General features: G+C 39.3%; 1 protein-coding gene across 3 annotated transcripts in view; it reads right to left on the bottom strand.

The window, feature by feature from the left end:
• The window catches only part of LOC124544895 (RILP-like protein homolog), a 166,953-nt gene that overhangs the window by 73,400 nt on the left and 79,057 nt on the right, over positions 1-14,496 (bottom strand). The gene's annotated exons all lie outside the window — the stretch shown is intronic.

Below are 14,496 nucleotides of genomic sequence, written 5' to 3'. Positions count from 1 at the left end.
TTGCAACTCTAAAATATTCTTGAGAAAATTGACTTCAAACATTTCTGACTATCTTCAACACCATAAAGTAAGGTCAGTTTTCGGACAGGCAACATGGCTGTATGAGAATGTTTGCCTGCCAAGTGGGTGGCCTGGGTTTGAGTCCTGGCAGATCACAAAATATACCACCAGTTGCCTGCAATTTTTTGTCTAATGAATTAAGCACATTTTCACTATAAGTGTAGATAGCCTTCTCAATATCAGAACCCTTTAGAAATCCGAACTGTGACTTTGACAGTATGTTATTCAAGATAAGATGGTTATACAGCCAATTGTACATTACTTATTCTAAAATTTTTGAGAATGCTGACAAAAGTGAAATTGGACAGAAATTTGATGCTATTTCTTTATCCCCCTTCTTAAACAGTGGCTTAACTTCAGCGTATTTCAACCATTAAGGAAATATGCTACTGATAAACGACTGGTTACGCAGATACCTTAATATGTTACTTAACTCAGAATCACATTCTTTAACTTTTTCGATATTTCATCATACCCATCAGATGTTTTTGATTTTAAAGATTTTAAGATGGGCATTATTTCTGCTGGGGTAGTGAGGGTCAAATTCATATTACGGAAGTTACTTGAAATGTCTGGGCTGGCCGCTGGTGGCCGAACTGTTCTAGGTGCTTCATTCTGGAATCGTGCGATCGCTACGGTCTCAGGTTCGAATCCTGCCTCGGGCATGGATGTGTGTGATGTCCTTAGGTTAGTTAGGTTTAAGTTGTTCTAAGTTCTAGGGGACTGATGACCTCAGATGTTAAGTCCCATAGTGCTCAGAGCCATTTGAAATGTCTGGTCTGAGGTATTCCATAGCAGCATCTACAGAACCTGACAACACTATCTTTTCAGTAACAGTTATAAAATGTTTGTTAAAAAGTTCTGCAACACTATACACATCTGTCACCAATGTATCATTTACTCCTAATGCTATCTGTCCCTCTTCATGCCTGGTTCTACCGGTCTCCTCCTTCACTATATCCCATATTGTCTTTCTTTTGTTATCTGATACGACTATCTTTTCCTTGTAATATATTTGCTTTGATGTTCATATTACAGTCTTTAATATTTTGCAGTATTTCTTGTAATGTGCTATAGCATCAACCTCTGAACTGTTTTGGATTGACATATACAGTTTTCTTTTTGTTTTACAAGATACCCCTATTCCTTGAGTAATCCATGGCTTCTTTGTAGACTTTGCTCTAACCTTGGTTAGTTTTGGGCGGAAACAGGGCTCAAATAAGGTAAGCACTTTATAAGCAAAGGCGTTTTATTTTTCATTCATGTCCATGAGCACTGTAAATATCAGTCCAGTGAATGTCTCTGAGGAGTGTTCTAAAATAGTCAATTTTTGGCTTATTGATTACCCTCTTGAGCTCAGATTTAACAGATTTTATATCCTGTTCAGTATTAACATTTAACAGAAGGAACTACACGTCCTGGTCTGAGAGGCCATTGACAATTGGTTTTGTAATATGCTCACGACAGCACTGTGTTGTCACCAGCCACTGAGCGATACTATTCTCTCGACACCATCGTGGTGTCGCCGGACGACATAGTGTTAAGTTTCCAGAGACAAAATTTTGTCTGACAAAACAATTAACAGAAGTAGCAGAGAGAAAGGGAAAGTAGATGCAGCAGAAAAAAAAATCATTAAAATGAAACTGAATAAGAGGGAATACATGTTCCACAATGACACATAAACATTGGTCTCAAGGTGAAATTACAGATTTGCTGAGAAAATTAAATTACTGGGTCTAAATGTGACATCTAAATCCTCTCATGCTAGATTTACTAAAATTCATTTGGATGCATATAATGATCCAAAAGATAAAAGCAGGTGTGAAACTGCATGATCTTCCAATTAACAGGACAAGTGTAGAATATGGTTTTCCCATGGAAATTATGGTTCATTTCTCCCTTATTTTCAAGGAAAGAAGAACTCAATTATTTCAGTCACCTGCAGGTAAGAAACTACAGACACCAGATGACTGAATGGACTACAACTTGCCTTACTATAATTAGAAATTAATTTGAGGAAATAACTATGTTCTGATTTGGCACTGTTTTTAATTTACCCACAAGATACCATCATTACTGAAAATTATTTTGAAAGTAAAGGAGAGATGTCTATTACGAGAGAATTCACTAATATGAGACAGCCAGGTTCTAACGAAGTAAGTGCTCCCTCTGTCGGAAAGTACCAGAACTTAGGTTCTGTCATGACTGAGGCGTACAGCAGTGAGAATAATACCATTACAGAACTGGATAATGTCAAGAATCCTTGGTATTGAAAGCATTGGATCTGATTAGCTGATGCAACAATATTCATGAAATCATATTGTTTATAAGATGGCTTATTCCTAATATATGACACCACAGGTATCCTGATGCATTATACGAGGGCTATCAACAAAGTACATTACGTTTTGGAATTAAAAATAAATAAAGTATTGGAATTTTTTTTATTATATACAGATGAAAGCCAGACTTAAATACTACTTTTCTACATAGTTGCCATTTAAACTAAGGCACTTATCGTAGCAATGGACGAGCTTGGAAATTCCTTAGTCATAAAATTCGGCCGCCTGCGCCTTCAACCACGTGGTTACCTCTTTTGGGACAGAAAAGGTGCGATTTTTGTGGATTTCCTGGAAAGAGGCACTACAATAAACTCTCAAAGGTATTGCCAAACTCTGCACAACCTCAGAAGAGCAATACAAAACAAGCGCAGGGGAAAGTTGGGCTCAAAGATCTTGCTGATTCACGACAACGCCCGGGCCCACGCGGCAAATGCCACTCGTGAAGTTCTCGAATCTTTTAAGTGGGAGTTGTTTCCTCATCTGCCGTGCAGTCCCGACCTGGCACTGAGAGACTTCCACTTATTCCCAGCAATGAAGAAGTGGTTGGCTATGCAGCGTTTTGATGACGACCCACAGCTTCAAGAAGAGGTAACCACGTGGTTGAAGGCACAGGCGACCGAATTTTACGGCGAAGGAATTTCCAAGTTCGTCCATCGCTACGATAAGTGCCTTAATTTAAATGGCAACTATGTAGAATAGTAATATTTAAGTGTGGCTTTCATCTGTATATAATAAAAAAAATTTCCAATACTTTATTTTTAATTCCAAAATGTAATGTACTTTGTGGATAGCCCTCGTAGTATCACATATTGGGACATGCTAGCTCACATTAAGATAACTTCAGCTTGCAAGCCTAGTAACTGGATTCAGATACATATTTTTACTAAGTGGTTTGACAATCTTGTGAACTTTGTGAAGCCATCTGATGATAATCTTCTTGTGCTAAATACTTGATGGACATCATATCACGTATGTGTGATAGACAAAGCAAGAGAACTGTGCACACATCTGTTTGCATACCCTCTTAAATGGACATCTCTGGACGGTTAAATGCACACATTACCCCGAATAAATAGAAATGTGGTGGGCAAAGAATGTATATTAAGTAGTAACCTCAATTTTGATCACAAGGTTATTTGGAATGGCCTATTTGACAGCAGTAACAATGAAAAATGCTATAAATAGCCTCTGGAAAATGAAACTCTTCCCAGGTAAGAGGCATATATTTAGACGACTCCGCATTACACCAGATATTTTGACATACATCATGGAAACAATGGAATATATGAAAGTCCAGATGATATTTGGCCAGCTCCCAAAAATCAGCAAGCCACACAGAGCCATCCACTCTAGTAAAATCAGAGGTGGTCTGAATCTGTTCAGTAGCTAGTATTTCCAGACAGGGAACATTTTAAACAATTAAAACAGAAGAAAGCTGTAGCATAATAAAAGAAGTGAAAAATTTTGTTCGTTAGGAAAAAAAAAAAAAAAACGCACAGGAAACAATCTTCCAGTCATTCGGGGTCTGACAAATTTAACTGAGGATGATGCTTCACTTGTGCAATCTGATGAAGACATTGACTACATATTCCGCAGTAGTCATTTCTCTGAAGACCAACATAAAGAAAAGGTCACAGTTCATGGAACACTATCCTCAGGCACCTGAAGAATGACAATATAGAAAACAGCTTGTCTATGCCCTGACTGCACTTTTTTTTGCAAAATAAATGCACAAAACGTTGGAAAGGCAGTTGGGCAGAGAATATTATTAATTTTGGGTTTACCTGTCTTATATTGGTCAATATTAAGTATTTCTTTGTACTGTCCCATATTAAGACCCCATTTCTAATTTGATTCAAATCCACTTGTTTGTGATTTTTCAAATTTAAATGTATTAACTGCTAAGTAGCACACATTCTGTAAATAAAATTTCAAGTACAATGATTTCATGTAGTTTTTCAATTAACAAAGACACAGCAGTATCAAATTTTATAACATAAAGCGGTGTAATGTGAAAGTTTTACTTCAGGGATGACCCTGAGGCTAGCACGAGGTCCACCCACTACTGGCACGAATTACCTGCCTCATGTTATTAGGTATGGAGGCACTCAGCCTCTGGAAATATGTCCCAGTCTCTTTTTTGAGACTCCCCCATGTGTCCAACCCAAGGTCTGGGACCATGTGATGGCCAGTGATAGTTCACATGATGCTTCATTTAGGCACATAAATTTTAAATGGAATTCTACACCAGCACTAACTGGCCACTTTATCAGGTCCATGTCAGCCTGCTGCAAAAATCATTTCCGAAAAATTCAACTCGTGTGAATCAGTAAGTGGTCCTGCTAGAACTGGACCACTCCATTGGCGATAGCACATCATCACACAAGGCACCATACGTGTTTCATGATGTGCACATAATGATTTACGACAAGATGACCACAAATCTGATGAAATATTCCTCACGTATCTGATTAAGTCTACCCCAGCAAGAGACTGTAATGTAGCCAACACTCACTCACATGTTGCACCAGCTACTGTGGGCTGTTAATGTGCTATTGGCTTGAAGACCATCAACAGACCGTCATCCATTGAGCTAAATATAGACTCAGCTGAAAAGATGGTGTGCTGCCAGTCACGGTCTACATTCAATTCAGCAAGGGCAAGCTATAAGCTGTGATCGACAGAGGGTGGGGGGGTTAGGAATCTTTATTAGCAGCCAATATGCTCTAAGGTCACATCCCTTAAGTGGTTTGCGAATGTTTTGTGAGCAACGAGGGAAATTTGTCAAAGTCAGCTAATTATCCCTTCTTGCACCACTGTTTTATCCACTTCCTGTCACAACAAGGTTGAACACCATATGACTTCAGCAGCGTTCCAAAGCCTCAAATGCTACCATGTGGCTAGCATGTAATTATACAGATTTGCTCTTATTTGTTTATTCAAGGCAGAAGCATCTCTATATTTCAAAGAGATAAAAGTAGGTGCTACAATATACACTGATGAGCCAAAACATTATGACAATTTGCTTAATAGCCTGTTTGTCTATCTTTGGAATGAAATGCATCACAGATCCTGCGTATAAGGGATCCGACAATTTGTTGTTAGGTTTGTGGCATTAGATGTCTATGCACAGGTCACGTAATTCATGTAAATAATAGACAACTGAGTTGTGTATGCAGCAATGGTGCCAGATAGCAACCCAGATGGGTTGCTGAACATCAATGCGAGTTCATTATAAAGCTCCTCTGATCACTGTAGCACAGTTCTGGCTTCGAGACACAGACAATCATCATCATCATCATCATCATCATCATCATCATCATCATCTTGGACAGTTTCCAGCCACTGGCTGGGTCTGTCGGGAACACAAGCCTCTCCATCGTGTTCTGTCTTTCCACCATTCCCTCTCTTCCACCTTTGTCCAGTTCTCTCCTCTTCTCGTCACACATTCCTTCACTCCCTTCACCCATCTATCTCTTGGTCTTCCTCTGGGCCTCTTCCCCTCCAGTTGCAGATCAAACACCCTCTTTGGAATTCTTCCCTCATCCATTCTCTTCATGTGTCCATACCACTGCAGTCTTGATTTTTCTATCCTGTCCTGTACTGGTTCCTCCTTTAGCCTTTCCCTCACATACACATTTCGCAATCTGTCTCGTCTTGTTACACTCAACCTGCTCCTCTGGAACTTCATTTCACTAGCCTGTTTTCTACTTTTGTCGCTTTTGTGCATTACCCATGTCTCACTTCCGTATGCCAATATGGGGACAAAGTAGGTTAGGTATATAATTCCCTTGGATTTCTGTGGCACCTCCTTGCTCCAAATAAGCCCCCTAATGCATTTGTAGAACTGCCCTGCTTTTCTGCACCTTTCATTTATTTCCATTGCGTTTCCCCCCTTACTTTCAATCATGCTTCCCAGGTACTTGAAGTTCTCTACCACTTGTAGTTTTTCCCCTCCACAAGTTATATCCACATTTGGCCTATTCTTCTTCCTTGTTGTGACAATTATTTCACTTTTCTTTGCAGAGAAATGCATTCCATATTGTGCTGCCGTTGCCTCCCATACATCTAACTGCTCTTGCACCTCCTTCTCGCAATTTCCCCATAACATCAGGTCATCGGCAAAAAGCGCTGCTTTCATTTTATGATCTCCAATTGCATCTGATACTTGCTGTAGGATTTAATCCATAACAATAATAAACAATAAAGGCGAAAGTGCACTTCCCTGTCGCAGCCCATTTTCCAGCTTGAACCATGCAGTACGTTCCCTCCCCACTTTCACACAACTCTCACTTCCCTCATACATTTTTCTGACTTTTCGTGTTATCTCTTCATCTATCCCTTTTGCGTTCAGCACATCCCAGAGCTTGTCCCTACAGATACTGTCATACGCCTTCTCAATATCTAAAAAGGCCATGATTAAGTCTTTCCCGTACTCATAGTGCCTTTCCTGCAGTTGCCTTACCACAAATATGAGGTCCGTTGTTGATCTTCCCGGTCTGAAACCATACTGCTCCTCTTGCAGTCTACTTTCAATACTGCTTCTTATTCTCTTCTCCAGGATCTTTTCATAGATTTTTCCACAGTGGCATAGCAGGGTGATTCCTCTGTAGTTCTCACATCTCCTTTTATCCCCTTTCTTGAAGATCAGGACTATAATTCCTTTCTTCCAATCCTCAGGAATTCTGTTCTCCTTCCACACCACCCTCAGCACTCAGTATAGCCACTGGGTTCCTACTTCTCCTGCTGCTCGTATCATATCCACCGTTACTTCGTCCCAACCTGGTGCCTTGCCCCCTTTCATCCTCTTTATGGCTTCTTCCACTTCATTCCAAGTTAGATCATCAATTTCCCCACTATTATAATCGTCTGCTGCCTTAGGCTCTCCATCGCTGTTAGTTACCCGCTTGGCGGCATTCAACAGATCTTCAAAGTACTCCTCCCAAATCTTTTTGAGCTCATGCATTTCCTCCACAACTCTTCCATTATTATCCATGATCCTCAAGCACTCGCTTCTGTCGTTCCTCTTATTTCTTACCATGGTGTAAAGTACTGTTTTGTTCCCTTCACTGTCCTCTTCTAACATTCTTGTCCATTTTTCCATCCACTTCTGCTTCTCCGCCCTTACTATGGTCTGTGCCGCTTTCTTGCTTTACTTATATTTTACCCTAGCTTCCTCTGTTCGGGTCTGGAACCATTCTCTGAAGGCTTTGTTCTTTCGAAGTACTGCCTCTTTACATATGTTGTTCCACCATGGGGTTTCCTTACTTCTCCTCTTTGTGCTAGTTCTTCCGCACACAATCTCAGCTGCCTCAACAGACAATTATACTGCTAAAAAATGACATCGCCATCAGGGAAGGTATCAAGTGCGAAGGGATGCATGTCATTTGCAGCTGTCAGCATGTCTTCGATTACTACCACAGGTACCACACAAGTGCAGCAAAATGTCTGCTGTAGCATAATACTGCTCTGAGCAACCTGGATCCATGGCATGCTGCACATTTCAAACTGCTGTTCACCTGAAGTAGCAAAAACCTGATTCATCCGAACAGCTGACATGTTACCATTGCTTAAAGGTCGAATACCGATGGTCTCGTGCCCACTTTAATTGTAATTTACGATGTCATTGAGTCAACATGTAAACACGAACGGGTAGTCTGCTGAGGAGCTCCACGTTCAACAATGTACGAAGAACGGTGTGTTCCAAAGCACTTATGGAAGTACCGGCAGTGTGCTCTTTCAGCAGTATCACAGATCACCATCTATCCTAGTTTAGAGAGCAGACAAGCCTCTGAAACCCATGTTATCTGAAAAGTTGTGGACATCAACCCATTTAGTGCTTAGTGGTAATTTCACTGTCCTACCTCTTTTCATAAATGCTTATCACAGTAGCAAATGAACATTCAACAAGCTTCAATGTTTTCGAGCTACTCGTTCACATGTTCTGCATAATGAAAATCTGCCCTTGGTCAAAGTCACTTATCTCAGTGGATTTCCCCATTTGCAGCCCACATATTTGCTTTAATCCGTTCATCATAAGAATAAACCTGATATAACACTGCACTATTTATTCTTCCGCATTTGCTGGAACCTCACCGGATTTCCGTTTCACATGGGACAGCAGCCAAGCCGTCCAAAGTACTGTCAAGCACGATAATAAGGGTACGTTTTGTGCTGCGCGTTATGTGCACATCGACTTAGCGATAAATGGGACAACAGCGTTACCAGCGCATTTAACTTTGATAGCACTGAGCGGTCAGCTGGTACAGCTAGCCTGCAGTCACATGGCCAGCTGCAGTTCACCTGTAGAAAGAGACGAGCAGAGGAGCAATGCAGCTTCGAATGTCAGAGTGAAATAACATACCACAAATCTCCCACAACACCCTCCTTAGATGACGAGACGAAAACCACAATACTTTATCGTTTTTAGCTAACGTACTATTGTAATTAAAAACAAGAATGATGAAACTTCCTGACTTAGCCACAGGGTAATTTTTCTGCATCAGCTGTGTGTAACATAAGAGAGTATTGAAGGATTTCACCGTATAGTTAAATATTGAACCCACTGAAGGTATTATATACAGTAAGTTGCTGGTAATCTTCCTTATCCAAGTTTGAGAAATACATTTCAGTTCTGGGAGTGTCACCTGCTATGTTGATAACGAGCCTATCAACACAGTTTCTATGAAGCCAACCAGGCGCAGCATTTTCTCCTCCTCTTTTATGACCAGCCGTTCTATATATCGCCAACGTTCAGCAGTGACATGTGAAAAAGCTGCGTGCGTTAGTTCCAATACGTCTGGTAACTAAACAGTCTTGTTACTACTTAGGCCAAATCCCGCAGCTTGGCTCCAGATCAGTTCTGTTGGGTTTATATCGTACTGGTACAGTAGAAAATATAAAAATTCAGCATTTTTTTATATGCTTTATGTTGTGAAAATGATTGTTTTACATGTTTCTATGAGAATATGTATCTCTGAAACAGGTGCATGCAGTCCAAGTAAAACGAATTTGGTTTTTCATTTTTGTCTTAAAAATAAATTGTTATGTTTTCTTAATTTAAACTACTTTTATGAACAGTCTTTCATAAAACATAGGTAGGTAAGAGTTTGTATTTGAAATGGAAACATGAATTTCTTCTCCAATATGTAATTAGAAACAAGAAGACTTACCTTATTCATAAAAAATTGTGACGAGTTTTATAATTACGAGATGTAGGTATTTCAAACTGAACAAAAATTAAAAAAATAATAAAGAAACAAAAAAATTACTAATAATTTATGCTGGAGAGATTTGAACCAATGGTCAAATAACTGCACTTGGTTCATATTCCATTACACTACCGACTCCGCTACACGTCCTCTGAGGGTCAGTATATCAACTGCATTATACACAATGTTGGGAAACTGTAAGGCTGGTTATCTCCATAAATTTATGAAAAACATTAAGAACAGCCTATTTCTTGGCCTTTTTTAACTGTGTTCCATGCGTGTTTCACTACGGAAGAGAAAGCAGCCTCAGCCATTTTCATACTGCGCATTAGTTGCGCGACAATCGGAGCACAACGCTGCAGAGGCTGTGACTGTACACGATTTTTGAAATAGAAACTATGTAGCTAAAGCATGATTAAGAGAAATGTTCATGGCTGTTAATACATTTGAATACTTTAAAGTTTCATTTAACATAACCAGGGTGTATACGTGGACAAGGAAAAAAAATTCCCAGATTTTTCCCAGTTAAAAATACACTTTCTCCCGGGTGAAAAAACACGTCTTCCGTGTTAAGCGACATTATATTTTCCATGCGAAACTTATCAATTCTTTGAATGGTTATGATTTTATACACGGGCGTTGAATTTCCCGGCACTTTAGAAAACTAAACTCAGGAAAAAAGACACGTTTTGGAAATATCTTTGATGTACAAGAACATGTACGCTGGGTATTTTCGTATTATGAAAGTATACATTGGAATTCCACCAAACACCACATGTTAATTTCCAAATCATTGAAATCGAGATTGCGATGCGCTTCTGTAAGCCAGTTATGGCTCATGTCACGTGATCTCGCCAGCCGATGACAGCGGGTATTCAGAGCATAGGACACATTATATAGTCAGTCAACAGCAACATTACGTCGCACGAACACACAAACAGAGAAAATTTATAGTTTAAATTAATATACATAGTGTTGCTACAAGAAAAGCAAAGCTTTCACATATAATTTTAGTCTCTAAGGTTAATAAGCTGCAAGAGAAGCTAAGCTTTTGCATATAATGTTGATCTTTTTTGCGAGTGTTACATTTTAAGATATATCATACAAATGTGCCAGTAAAATTTTTAATAGTGATATAAATGTCTGATCTTCAGGGTACGAAATTCTTTTAAATGGGTCGTCATCAAAGAGTTGATTTTTAAATGAGAGTCAAACGCTCTGTGATTTAAGAAATTCATGGAACATTCTCACACATAGTTCAACTTACGTAAAAGGATATTTACTTCGAAAGTAACGCCTTTCAAACCACCATTTGCAATATTTTCCCGCGACTTGTTAGAAATAGGTTCGTTTCAGCAGTTTGCACAGAGTGCAGATAACAGGCGACACTGCGCTTGCGCAGCTACCATGATGTTACAAGCCCGTATGTACGTACGTGTAAGACATTGAAAGATCATACATTATGTCATAAAAGAAACAAGACATCAGAGGATACTCCACGAGCATCGGAATTTCGTGAACCATGCTGAAATGTGCACATTTAAAGTGCATAGCCTACTTAAAGTGCACATTCGTATGTCCAGATTCCCAATGAAGTAGACCTCGACCCGATATTAAGTTTTTCTGTGTGGTTTCGGGATTTAAATTTTCCTGGAGCACCGTACTGTATTACATCATGTTTGGTTCTTTTTTATTATGGCATAATGCCATACGTGCTAGAAGATGAAAACGTGCACTTTAAATGCAGCGAACAGTTGAAACTGTGGAATTAAACATTTCGTTTCAAATACATTGACTGCCTCTGCAGAAAAGGTTAATAAAAGTCAAATTTCTTTAGCAAACAGACAAAAATAACTCCACTGTCAGAAAGTTGAGAATAAAATAAAATCTGAAACTAATAACATATTTTAGCCTTCCGTAATTATGTGAATGTATTTTAATTCACTTGATAGCCCCTGGCCACAGATATCTGTTTTGTTTTCGTAAGTGTGCCAAAGTGCAGTGCCACGTCTCTTCAGACAGCATTCTTCTATCGCACGTCACTGTATGTCACTCTGTGGTATTGAAACGTGTATATTTTGTAATGGATACCATCAAACTACATTCAGGACAGTGGAAATTGAAATGTCCTATGGTGCCTCTCCTCCTCCCCGTCAGCCAGTTTGACAGCCCACCTAATAAACGAGACTCTTTTGGCACAAATGGTCATTTTTATAACACGGCAGAATATACCAGAAAGTACCAATGTCAAATGCCTATTAGGTCTACTACAAGCAAAAAGCGTTATGTTAGGGAATAGTTTCACATTTCATTCATACGCACCAGTGTCTCAAGCATGAGATCGAAAAGTAGTATTACGCAATTTTTATATAAATTTGGAATTGTCTTATTCTTCCATAATTTGTGTGATGTCCCCGTTTCTTCTCCTTCCTCATTCTAACAAACAATCTTGTCATCACCAATTCTGTAGCTATTCCCGCCACTGTCAAATTTTGTTCGCCGATTAACTTCACTAACCCTAGCAGAATCACAGGTTTAGTTATTCCGTGATTATTTTCCGGTTAGGCATTGTTACATTTTCGTACAAGACGTTTTCCGCGTTACTTCCAGAATATAACTTAAACGGCTGACAACTGGTCCTTACTAGTGTAGCGATCTGGCCAAAAATTTTCTGTAAAAATTTCATTTTTTTTTGATACACCGAGTAGATAATATGTATTCTTTCTCACCTGTTATTCCTGTTAGCCGTTTATTTCCATTCTGGTAGTCTGAATCTATGGATTTCACTAGTAATGATAACAACACTGATCATTCGCATACCCAATCAACAACATAATCAGACAGCGATTGGCATTCATCCGTTCGGCTTTACTTGCTCAGCTCGTATAGCCCCGTCCCCTTTTGTCTGCGGAAAGTTTATTTCTAGATGAGACGAGGATTCTCCTGACAGAGACATCACATACACTATGCACGCATTCAAAAATCAACTTAAGATTCATTCAGAAATCAACTTAAGATTCATTCAGAAATCAACTTAAGATTCATTCAGAAATCAACTTAAGATTCATTCAGAAATCAACTTAAAATGTGTTCAAAAATGTTCAAACACCAATAGGGATGCTTTTCAAAATTATATGACTCTGTTAGACCAACGTGCGCTGGATGCTAAGCGCTTTGTGAAACAAGTTCTTTTTCCCTCGCGATTATGAATTTGGCTCCCCCTTTCCCCGGTAGCATCTAGTTACTTGCTGCGACTGCTTGCACAGCCAATAGCCACATTCCTGTAGCCAGAAGTGGGAGAATCTACAACTCAAGCGCGACTCAATTGCGCATGCGCATGAGCACGCTCGTAACTGCTAAAACGAATCTAATGTAAACAGTTGTGACTTCACGCTCATCGGAGGTAATTTGTTGTTATGAAGCACTGCACAGTCTTCCTAAAGCCTTTGACACATTTTGCTGTTCGCACACGCTTGCATGAGCACTGTGTGTCATCGTCTATGGCGCATTTCCTTTGCAATATAAGTTATTTTCGTTTTTTCTCTCATTTATGTTTTATTGATTAAGCATAATTCTGCAGTAGCAGGATACAGTAACATCCTTCATTAGAGTATCGGTTCTTACCAGTCAAAATTACAAAAATTTAACAAAACTAAAACAATGAAAAATTCCCGGGTTATTCCCGGTTTTCTCTCGGATGAAAAAATTCCTGGGTTTTTCCCGGATCTCCCGGTTGTCCCGGGTCGTATACACCCTGATAACTTAGTAATAAGATATCTAATACATAAGTAGGACCCACTTCTAAGAGCGTAACACCAGTGTACATGCACTATGGCTTCTGAACCGATCATCGCGTTTGTGTTTGTTTACATCAGGTTTATTCTTATGATTAAAGAATTATAGGATGATGCCTCAGTTGTGACAGCTCCACTTGCATACTCTTGTTACTATGGAACATGCAACACCACCAGGCAGCAACCAAGAATGTGGTGGGCACTGGTCATAATGTTTGGCTTATCATTGTATATACAAAACAATATGTGGTAATTATATGCAAGCACAGGAAAGAAAAAAGGTCTGTATGTAAAATTATTAGAATAAGGAGGGAACAAATACAGGTATACTGCAAAAAGTATTTTACATATGGTGCTAATGCTGCTGCCAATGTGTATTGCATTACCACAGGTTTGAGGTACAAAGCTGATAGTACTCTAATATAGTAAGACAAATAAACAGTTTTGTTTTGCCAACTGTACCTGTTTTTCCATGAAACACACAAAGCATTTGGAACACTGTAGTATCAATATCTGATCACACTATCAATGTCTGTCTACTGTGTTTTGGCAATGACTTCACTTGTTGCCTCATTGCTTCCTACAAAAGCACTGTAGATATAACTGGAAGGAGCACACTAATAGGAAGCTGATTTGCTCAATGCCTGCCAGATCCGCGGACTATCAATACTTGAGTCAAATGACTGCCCCCCCTCTGTTTGCTCCTGGTGAGCAGTCAGGTTGATACCTTATTGAGTTATAGCTGGATATTACTACAATTTTTACAGGCCAAATTTCCTTAAAAGTGACTGCACCATCCGCAAAAAGCACGAGACTTCAAACAACACTGTCTGGTAAGTCAAAACTAACACTAACAGCGAAGGTCCTATTACACTTCCTAGAACACTCGAGGTATTTCTTCAGCTCCTGTTAATCTAAGTAGTATGACACATTCAGTCACTCATTAACTTCCACTCTAGTTGCAGTCCTGGCGAGGTATCCCTAGAATTCATTGCTCTGGTACTAAATCAGAAGCTTAAAGTGTAGGAACATCAAACCAACCTTATTTCCATGGATAGAGGTATCCATAGCACATATGAAGAGTCTTAG

The sequence above is a fragment of the Schistocerca americana genome, chromosome 8 (assembly GCF_021461395.2).
Source record: "Schistocerca americana isolate TAMUIC-IGC-003095 chromosome 8, iqSchAmer2.1, whole genome shotgun sequence".
Taxonomy (NCBI): domain Eukaryota; kingdom Metazoa; phylum Arthropoda; class Insecta; order Orthoptera; family Acrididae; genus Schistocerca; species Schistocerca americana.
This window is presented reverse-complemented; position numbering and strand designations above follow the sequence as displayed.